The 10,684-nt window shown below is 28.7% G+C and overlaps 1 pseudogene; it reads right to left on the bottom strand.

Annotated features, from left to right (window-relative positions):
- Positions 1-116: 116 nt before the first annotated feature.
- On the bottom strand, positions 117-6,883 carry LOC111621987 (annotated as a pseudogene).
- Positions 6,884-10,684: the final 3,801 nt, after the last annotated feature.

The following is a 10,684-nucleotide window of genomic DNA, read 5'->3' as shown; positions in this document are numbered from 1 at the left end:
AAAGTTGTCATATCTGAAGTTACAAAGTCGAGTCCGGTAAAAAAAAGTCACAGGTCGGTAAATACACCTCTTTCATCAGAGCTGACGAACTAGAAGATTGGACCACGCTAGCTTAATTATAACTCCAGTTTCTTCAAGTACTGTACTTCTTGTACGCCTCCAATTCCGTTTTTTCGGTCTTCGTAAGGCAAGACTGTAAAAGAAAATTAAAGATTAAACATTGTGAAAAGAAAAAAATTGAATTTAAACAACATTCCATCTACGATAATTGCACTTAACCGAAACGATTCGACGATTGCGCAAACGTCCGAAGATCTTACTTATCCTATGCGTCCATACCCGGGGCCATTTCGATTTCTCGAAACTACCAAAACAAGACCAAGAGTATTTCTTTTTCTTCAATTTTGGAGGTGCCTCTGCGATACAATAGTCCGTGAGGAGTTTATTTCGATCGACCTGGATGCCCTCGGTCCACATTTCGAAGTCGATCTTCTCGTCGCTCATATGAGCTAATCTCAGTCTGAATATCTTAAACCGATCCTACTGGAGCTTTGGCTCGACCCATTTGATACGTCGGCCTTGCTCCGAGGACTCCGGAAGAAGTCCATTGACTTCCGGATGTCGGGGATTTTCCTAAGAATCGGACGGAATTCCACCGACTTCCGGATTCTCTGTGGGATGATGTCCCATCACTCCGTCTCTCTGCTCCTCTCTCCCTACACCTATATTATTGCTCGCGGGTCTTCTTTCGAAGATCCTACGCAAGAAATTCTTCTTCTCTTTACTCATCTTACTCTTCGATAATCGCAAAAAAGCTCAACAACGCAAACAAAAGCCTTCGACAACATTCGAAAACAAAAAGTATTATCGCTAACTATAAACTAGCAATTGTTGAAAAAAATAAAAGTTTCCGCCTACAAATTTCATTCTCCGCTCCTTTATGCGTTTATACAAGAGATTTAAAAGAATATTTTAAAACTAATCATACAAGAACTTTTTTTAAACGGTTCTAGGAACAGAAAAATTTAGTCTTAAATTTAGTCATATATACTAAGCAATTCAGTCAATTTATCAAATAAAATATAAAATTAAAAAATACAAAATTGCAAGTGCATAAAAGTGACAAATGTCAACATAAAATTCATGCAGAAAATTATTCGATTCTAAAAGAACAATCAATATTTTGAGTTTATTAATCTAGAAAATAAGAAACACAGAACAATAAAATATATATGTCTCGAGATTTTTTTCTTTTAATATAAAGGTTGATTTAGAACTCTTAAATGAACTGTGCAGCACGATAGATCTCGCATAGAGAAACATTTTATGCGCAGCAACCCGTGTTCCCTGATGCGTCATTTAGGAACTAAAGGACCGCACAGACAGTTAATATAAAAATGAAAGTAATAAAATAATGTCACTGAATATACATTTATTGTTACAAGTACCCTTGCAGACGGTTTACAAAAGATATTCAAAAGCTCTTTCCTGAACTTCAACTGTTACGACGGTCGGACGTATTCCAACATATGGGATCTCTGCCGAGTTTGGAGAAAAGTAACTTGTATTCCCACTATTAGTTTTTACCTGGTGTCTGCCTGCGTGGCGTAAATGACACTCTTCAGGTGTCCCCATAGAAAGAAACCGCCAGACTCTAGATTGCATGCCACATTGTTGCAAGGGTCCTGAATCACACTGTAGATTTATTTTTCAGAAAACTCATGTAAAAATTATAAAATCTCTGTATACTATCTGTACGAAAAGAGTTTAGAAGATCTGTACGTATACAACGTAATAATTATTTACGTACAGATCTAACGTAATAGTATTTTATACGAAATTCCAGTGTGGACCGGAAGTCACATGATTTTTTAAAATTAAAATATGATTAGAAATTTTACCTCGTATTGTAACGATGTGACAATAAATAATTGTTCGTTTGTATTTATTATNGAATTAAGCCAGTTTCTCCTATAGTTTTGATTTGTACACGTTTTCAGTTAGCTCATTGTGTTATAGGGATATCTTAATTGTAACCAAGTAGTAGTCTGGTAAGATTAAACAATTGGGATATCCACAGTTCCTTAAAAATGATATCAAAAATAACCGACCGTGTCATCCTAGATGAAAAGATTCTCTCTATAATTGGACTGCAATTTAAAAAAATTCTAGAACTATAAATTACCACTGCCGTCTGTCTGTCTCTCTTTCCTTAATCTCGAGAACGGATATAGATAGATGCAAAACGAGACCAGATCTGGAAAGCTTAGGGGGCATGAAATCCCGATTAACTATACACGAACTATACACGATTAACTATACCCGATTAACTATACACGAACCGGAAGTCATGTTATTTCAATTCAAAAATTTCCCCCTGAAATGTGTTAGCTAGATGACCGGCATGACTCTATTGTTGAAGGAAAAGTATGATGTACAGGGGCAAGCCACTACTAATTTGAGGTGGAGAGCATATATTTTAAATGAAATGAATTAAAAATATGATTAAAAATTGTTACCTCGTATTGTAACGATGTGACAATAAATAATTGTTCGTTTGTATTTATTATATTCGAGTAATATATTCATAAATATAAAAGTGACTACTTATTTAGTATTCTTGAAATTATTTTTTAACACAACCATAATAGATGGAGTTTAATTTATGTTTAAAATTAAATGTTTTTTAATCCAATGATACAATTTTAGCAGTAGCACTTGATTGAAAACTAGCTACTTCAATTACGTACAGATTTTGTAAACTCTGATTATTTTCATGACTTGTTCTATTTTATAGAAATGTCGGTTTGGATTATTGAATTTTGTGCAGAATTATTATATATAGATTGCTCAATGATATTCTAAATTCTTGTTATAATTATTCCTTGAATTTAATTGATGTTATTGTTATCTCTATAGTTTTATATTGAGATCAGAGTCGTTGCAACTTACTTGCATCATCGGACATTTTTACACTATCTGTTTAAATATTATTTAACACTTGTTGAAAATAATTATTTACCCTTTGAATTCTCTTATTTATATCTTTCAAATAATTAACGAAGAATAACATTATTCAATAATGTCTTTACAACTGATCTATGGATATATGTCTAACTATTTTGTTTTTTAATGTTTAAGTATCATATTATTTTTTGATTAATGCATATTGCTTGTTTGCGTGTGATACTTGTTTCTAATTTTGTTAGTATGAATGCATTATGAATACATTTTTATCTTTTCTTTATGCTAATGTTTTAAGAAGCTAGCATTGACAATGGATCAATAATTTATAAATGAATACAAGGTTTTTGGTAACCATTGATATGTTACTTCTTTCCGAAACTCGCTCAATCAGCCTGATTCAGTTGATTTTTATGTGTTGTTTAATGCCTGTTTCGGCATTAATTTCGAAGGGAGAATAGTTTGCTTTTTGTACATAATCTGCCTGTATTCTTCATGTATATATTTATATTACACTCGATCAAACATTTAAATTCCTATTAGTTAACTGCGTAATATATATAATAATTGCATGAAATATTTTCAAATTTATATAGATTTATTGCCAACCATTCATTATAAAGAGATGGACCTCACAACTTATTATTATTTAAAAGACTGTTGTTCTACAAAAGATTAATTCGAGATATATTTATTTTTGAAAAAGGTTCATCGAAATAATATAAATAAAAAACAAAATTTAATAAGATATCCAGTTATAATTAATCAGATATTTGCGTGTTTTGGACAAATTTCGAAATATGTCTGCCTAATCGCGCTTGTTCGGGAAAAAAATGTCAGACATGCTTTTATAGCATAGCATTAAGTCATTTATTTCTTATAACTGAAGTATCACGCTATATCTTCATCATTGTATCAATACTTTTTCAACACGAAAATATTATCTTTCGGATTACATAATATCGTTACTTTTATAAGTAAAATTAATAAGTAAAAATACATTAAAATCGGTTTTTATTCTTTTTTTTAATTGATAAATACTTNCAATTAAAATAATCACGTTTTGATGTTTATTAATTGTCAACGTTTAAATACATTATTATTATTTTCATTATTACATTATATTTTTATGATAAATATTATACAATTTCTTCACAAAGTTACAGTATTATGCCCGATACAGAAAAAATAGCTACTAAATTTATGAATATTTTTGTCTTCATTTGTATATCCCAAATGTAAGTACCTCCTTTTAAGGAGAGATTACATTCTTAAATAACACAGAAAAGAACAAGACAAAAGTTTCAACAGTTGATTTATCGAATGTTATTGTGTTAAATAACTTAGAAAAATCGTTTTTGTAATTTCAGTACGTGATTTAACTTGTCATTTTGGACCATTTTCTATCGATTGTTATCAAATTTCATTTTTTTAACTACGTTACATTTGGCGAATGAAGTCTATAAGAACATGGGATAATGGAAAGATTCTTAAAATTTTTGAAGTTATCGCCTTGTTCTAACAAGTTAAATCATAACTTGAAAAATTCAAACATCACATTTTAATATGTAGCATCAAAATTCGTGAAATATTTAGTCCAATATTGTGCAGTAATTAATCATTCATTAATAGACCTACCTACTTTTGGGCCAATTTTCATCCCATTATCTTATTGGGGCAATTTCACCATCAATTTTGTATATTAAACTTTGTATATAAAAATTTATTTATTACTTTCTAAATCATTTTTTAGCTATTAGTAAAGAATAAATAATAAAGGAATCGGTAACAATGAAATAGTATTTTAACGACTAGAATACGCAAATTAAATGAGAAGTTTTATATAAGTACAGTAAAGAAGCAAAATGTATCTAAATGAGATTTTTATGTATAAATAAAAACTGTTTGTTTGCACTACATATAATTACANGCCTGTTGCAAAGTTTTTTTATCTATAACACAAAAAATTTTTTACAAACTTTTTATTAGTTTTTTTTATTAATGTCTGTGTTCTCTTGTAACTTAGATTCTGTCAACATTATTTTAGTTTATGTTTAGACAATAGACTATCATGTAACTTTCTAAAGCTGCAAGACAATATTTTCTTAAACATATTTTTGAAGTGAGTTCCATCATCTGATGCTGACATAGTTCCTGTAGTTTGAAGTGACATTTGAAAATTACTTTCTAGTCTAGAAGTCTTTAGAAAAATGAAGACTTTGTGAACATTCTCTCTTTGCAGTAGCTGCAACAAATTATTGTAATGAGTCACTCAAATGGCTTCAATGCAGTCTTGAATTAACATAGAGCACAAAACATATTAAAAACATAATGTGTAACTTAAAATAGAAAAAAAATTATATTCAAGGTTCAGTCTAAAAAACAATTGCAAGCTTTATTTATTAGTACACTGCACTAACAAATAGTAGAATTAATGAGAATTCTTACTTTTAGAATTTTCTGTAAGAATTTTGAACTTTCTTGAATCCTTTTGTTACAGCATATAAAAGTTCATTGATTTTCAACCAAAGTTAATATTGAAATATGGTAAAAACAAACAAAAATTTAATTACTATCGAAACTTATCAAGGCTGCTTGATCTTAAAAAATATGGGGGTAGTCCCAGAAGTACTCAACCTAACAAAGAAGATAGAAAAAATTTGGGAAAACATATCTTTATTTCTCAACATAATCTCCTTTTAGCTCGATACACTTTTCCAAGCGATGTTCAATAGCTTCGATACCCTATTTATAGTGAGAACTGTCGAGCTTCTCAAAATTGCCATCAACTGCAGACTCCATTGCTTCATTGTCGGTAAATCTTTTACCACCAAGCCATTTTTTCAAGTTTGGAAAGAGAAAATAATCTGAGAAGGCTAAATCTGGCAAACAGGGTGCATGAGGAAGCAATTTGAACCTTAACTCATTGATTTTGGCCGCCACAATAACGGATTTGTGAACTGGTGTGTTGTCTTGATGTAACAACACTTTCTTTTTCACCAAATGCAGCCATTTTTTCTTGATTTTATCACTCAAGCGCTGCAATAAGTTTATATAATACTCATTGTTGTTTTTCTTTTTTAATGATAATCAATGAAAATTATTTCATGCACATCCCAAAAAATGATGCTATGAACTTGCCTGCAGATGGAACTGTCTTTGTGTTCTTTGGAGCCAATTCTCCCCTTTCAGTCCATTGTTTTGACTGTTCTTTCATCTCAGGTGTGAAATGATGGACCCATGTTTCATTCATGGTTATGATTCAACACAAAAATGCGGCTTTATTATTGCAAAACATCGCCAAACACTCAATTGAAACATTCTAATGATGCTGTTTTTGTTCCATTGTGAGCAAACGTGGAACCCATCTTGTGCACAGCTTTCTCCTGTCCAAATTTTCAAAATGCGATGTACAGCACTTTTTGAAATGCCTACCATGTCTGCTAGCTCTCGCACTTTGAGTCAACAGTCATCCAATACCATTTTGTGGATTTTCTTCACCATTTCTGTTATGGTCACCTCATTTAGTCAACCACTGTGATGTTCATCTTGGCAGCTCGTACAGCCTTGTTTACCTCTGCAACCCAATATTTTGTTGTAAACAAGGGAGCAAACTCCACCAGAGTAGAATCTAGCTCAGCTTTGATATTGGTTGGACTGAGACTTTTCAAATGAAAGTATTGTATCACATGACAAAGACCAATTTTTCCATGTTTACAAATTCGTTGAGATCGTTCACTATTGATGTCTGTCAAACAAATACTAAACAACATAGCGTCTTCAAACTTAAGCTTTATAAGGTTGGTACTTTCAACCACAGTAATTTTTTTCAAACAACTACCACCATCTATACCTCAGGTCGGGTACTTCTGAGACAATCCTCATAATGATTTGCCTTCTTTAGAAACTTAAGAACTGTGGAAAGTTATTGGACACTGCTAGAACTGGAAAACTTTGAAAAACAATAAATTGATTTGAGTGATTTATAATGAGGGAATTGATCTGAGATGTAAGGAAATATGTTTAGAAAATTTCTTGAAAATTTAATAAGGAATATGACAGAGTTGATTGACTGTTAGTACAGATAACAACTAATTGTTATCTGTGAACTGTTGGAGTATGAGGATGAGTTTCAGTAAAAAAGAATAAGAGTAAAAAATTGAAAAGCTAGAGTTTGCAAAAGAACATATTATTTGAGGAGTAAAAAAACAGTCCAAAGTGCTCAGATCTGATTAATCTAAGTTTTGTTGTTTGAAAGTAATGCCCCATGGGCTCATGCATGTCTGGTATGATAAAATATGGAGGTGGTGTGATAATGATTTGTTTTTTATTTGATGGAAATCGGTCTACTTAGGCTTATCGGAGGACTATGAATACCCAGCTGTTCCTCCAGAAAACAATGCTACCTTTTGTTTTTATGGTGAAGGATGGATTTATTAAGTGAATAATGTTCCAGAACATTGATTTTGATGATCTAGTCAGTCTCTAAATCTGAATTTATTCAAACATGTTTGGGATGATCTGAGATTCTTATTGGAAAGACGGCCATAAAAATTTTAAAGATTTGTTTGGAGATGTGGAAAGAATAGAAAATTGTTTCCTAGCTAACAATTGATAAACTTATTACATTAATGCCTGGTTATTACACTTCTGTCATAAAGGCCTGTAGCTATCCCCAAAAATTAAAAAAGAAGCTCAATTTTGTCATTTCAGTTAGTTTTAATTGTATTTTATAGTTTTTTATTTGTTTATTGATAAAAATTGGTACAAAAATTTTATTCTGAAAAATTTTACAAAACTACACAATTATTTTTTTATTTATTATATAATTATTTTATTTAACACACAATTACACAGTTATATAATTATTTTAAGTTCACGTTTCTCTAAAATTTTACTATTAACTTTAAACTTTTTATTAAAATATAATAGTCTATTTGCTTTGAATTTATATAAGATATTTTTTAATAAGTAACACTTGAAGCAATATTTGTTGTTGTCATCTCCAAACAAAAGAATTACATTAATACTTTACAGATATAAATAACACTCCAAAACTGGGATCATAGAAACATAGACCACCAAACCAATAGCAGCAGTTATGTAATTAATAAATAAAGAAAACATTTACTAATGTTTTCATCTATTTAAAATAGACATCATCAGGTATATATGACAGAACAAAAACGGCTAATATAAAAGTCTAATGCCTTTTACATGTTCATATTGACTTCATAAATGGAATACATTGCACTTATAAAAGTTATTAGCATTAAAAGCAACATGTGTTGATTTATTTTGAAATTTATATCTGAAATAAAACTTTTAAGATTTTTAATTTCAAATATACACAAATATATATTCTTAAAAATGTTAATATACATAAGGAGTTTTGCTTGAATTTATTATTGTGTGTTTCTATATTTATATTTTATTTGTTAAATTAAAAAGCATATTCAATAATTTTTAAATAGGTTTTTATAATTAAAAAGGTAAAATAGATAGCAATAAAAAAAAAATAACAGATAATTCTAAAGTTAGATTTTAACAGTGATGCAATTGTAATATAATATTTTTTGAAATAATAAATATGAAATTACTTTTATATGAATTATCATCTTTTAAACAACTATTGAAGTCTTGGAATAATATATAATACAATTATTTGTTTTGAAAATTAAAAATTTATATTTTAAATAACAGTAAAATAAAAAATGAGTATTCCAGAAATGCTATTAAATTATTGAATTTACCTTTAGGGTTTATTGTACATTGAATTCATTGGTAACAAATCATTATTTGCAAATACCAAAAAATAAATAAATAAATAAATGAGGATTTTGAAGAAGACTTAATAAAAATTTAAATATATAAATATTAAAAACCTTAAGAAAATTAAAATAATTGTTATTGAAGAATTAAGGAAAATAGAAATGAAAGTGATTTAAGTCACTTTTAGAATTATATTAATAATAAACTTATTGTCAATTATTTTTTTAGGAAATGATGGGGATGCAGCACAATCAGCAGAATTTAGCAGTAATACCACCTATGTCGCAACCACCTGATATGGTACCACCACCTCAAGAAATTATGGATATGGGCATTGGGGAAGGACAAGATCAAATCATAACACAGCCTGTAGCAGGTGAAACTAAAAGAAAAGGGAAAGGGAAAAAACAAACAAAAATCAAGACTAGACCTAAAAGTACAGATTCTTTGCAGGTAAATTATAATTTAAAATATATTTTTATTTTTGAAAAATTAAATAGCTTTAATTTTGAATTTATATAGTAAATAAATTGTTTTGTTATCCTGCATTGTTTATTTCTTAATGTAGAGTGAAGATTATCAATTTATTTTATTCTGTAGTCAGTAAATTTTGTTTATAAATTGAATTTCATGAAATTCTAGTATTAAGTAAATAAATTCTAATATTGTAAATTGCATACATAATATTTAATAAAGTTTTAATTTTGAAATCACTTTGAGTTTGTTTAATTTGTTAATATGATATCAAAATCCTAATATAGATCAGTAAAAGAAAAATATACTTTGAGTTAGTACAAAAGGTTTTATATAGTAATCATTCTTTTAGGTTTTTATATAAAGAAAATAAAATATAGTGAAGTAATTCTAATAGCATATTCTTTGGTTTAAAATAATATAAAATTAATAATCTGGGGCATGCTTTGTAAATAATATAGTAACTTATACTTTTCAAAATTATTTTTACGATTTTCATCATATTTATTATTACAATTACAATATAATACAATATAAGTTAGTGTTAACAATAAAGAACAATTTCTCTGTTATGGGGGAATATTACAAATGATTAAAAAAACAATTACAATTTAGCAAATTTAGAATATGAAGGTACAAAATAAGTCTTAATTTCTTTAGACATCAATTTATATTTACGTGCATAGTGATCCAGCTATTTTAACAAGGCAACAAATATCAATACGAACATTAATTTTGATTTGTCGAATAGTATTTTTCAGAGACTTTAACAAAATAATTGTAAATTTTATATAAATTCGTTTTGCTAAGATTATTTAAACTTAGTTTGAAATCAAGTGGTGAATTAGAATTACATATTTGAGATATTTTATAATAGTTACGCAGTTTTGAAAGTTCTTTACAATTATGAAATAATGAAAATTCTTCAGAATTACATAAAGGTCAATAGGATCTTGTTAAGTCGATATAAACATTATTAATAAATACAGAATATTTATTTAGACGGAGTTGAATTATTAATCGCTTAACATTTAAACTTACTGGCTGTAACATATAGGATTGTAAAGATGGAATTTGCAATAAATTGATGTACCATGGATGATAACTGCTTTGATATAATGAATCTTGATCTTTGTTTATTGCCTGCGAAATTGCAGAGTCTATTAGGAGAGAATAGCCAAATTTCCAATCATTGATATTATCTTTGAATAGTAACTCCGATGTACCAAAACTATTTAAAATCTGATTTAGCTTGTACTGCCATAATTGTTTAAATTTACGATTTTTACTTTAATATTTTGATTATGTAGATATATTATTGTATTATCGTTTTTAAATTTAATTCTGTAGTAAAATTTAATTATGCGTTTCAATACAAAAGGGAAGAACCAAATTCTATTTACTTCGTGCCTCAAAGCATAGCCTGGAATAGTTCTTTCTAGTTAGAATAATTTGCGTAAGTAATAAACGTGAA

This window comes from Centruroides sculpturatus, unplaced genomic scaffold, assembly GCF_000671375.1.
Source record: "Centruroides sculpturatus isolate CEXI.00-Female unplaced genomic scaffold, Cexi_2.0 scaffold82, whole genome shotgun sequence".
Lineage (NCBI taxonomy): Eukaryota > Metazoa > Arthropoda > Arachnida > Scorpiones > Buthidae > Centruroides > Centruroides sculpturatus.
The sequence above is the reverse complement of the archived record's forward strand: the minus strand, read 5'-3'. Positions and strand labels throughout refer to the sequence as shown.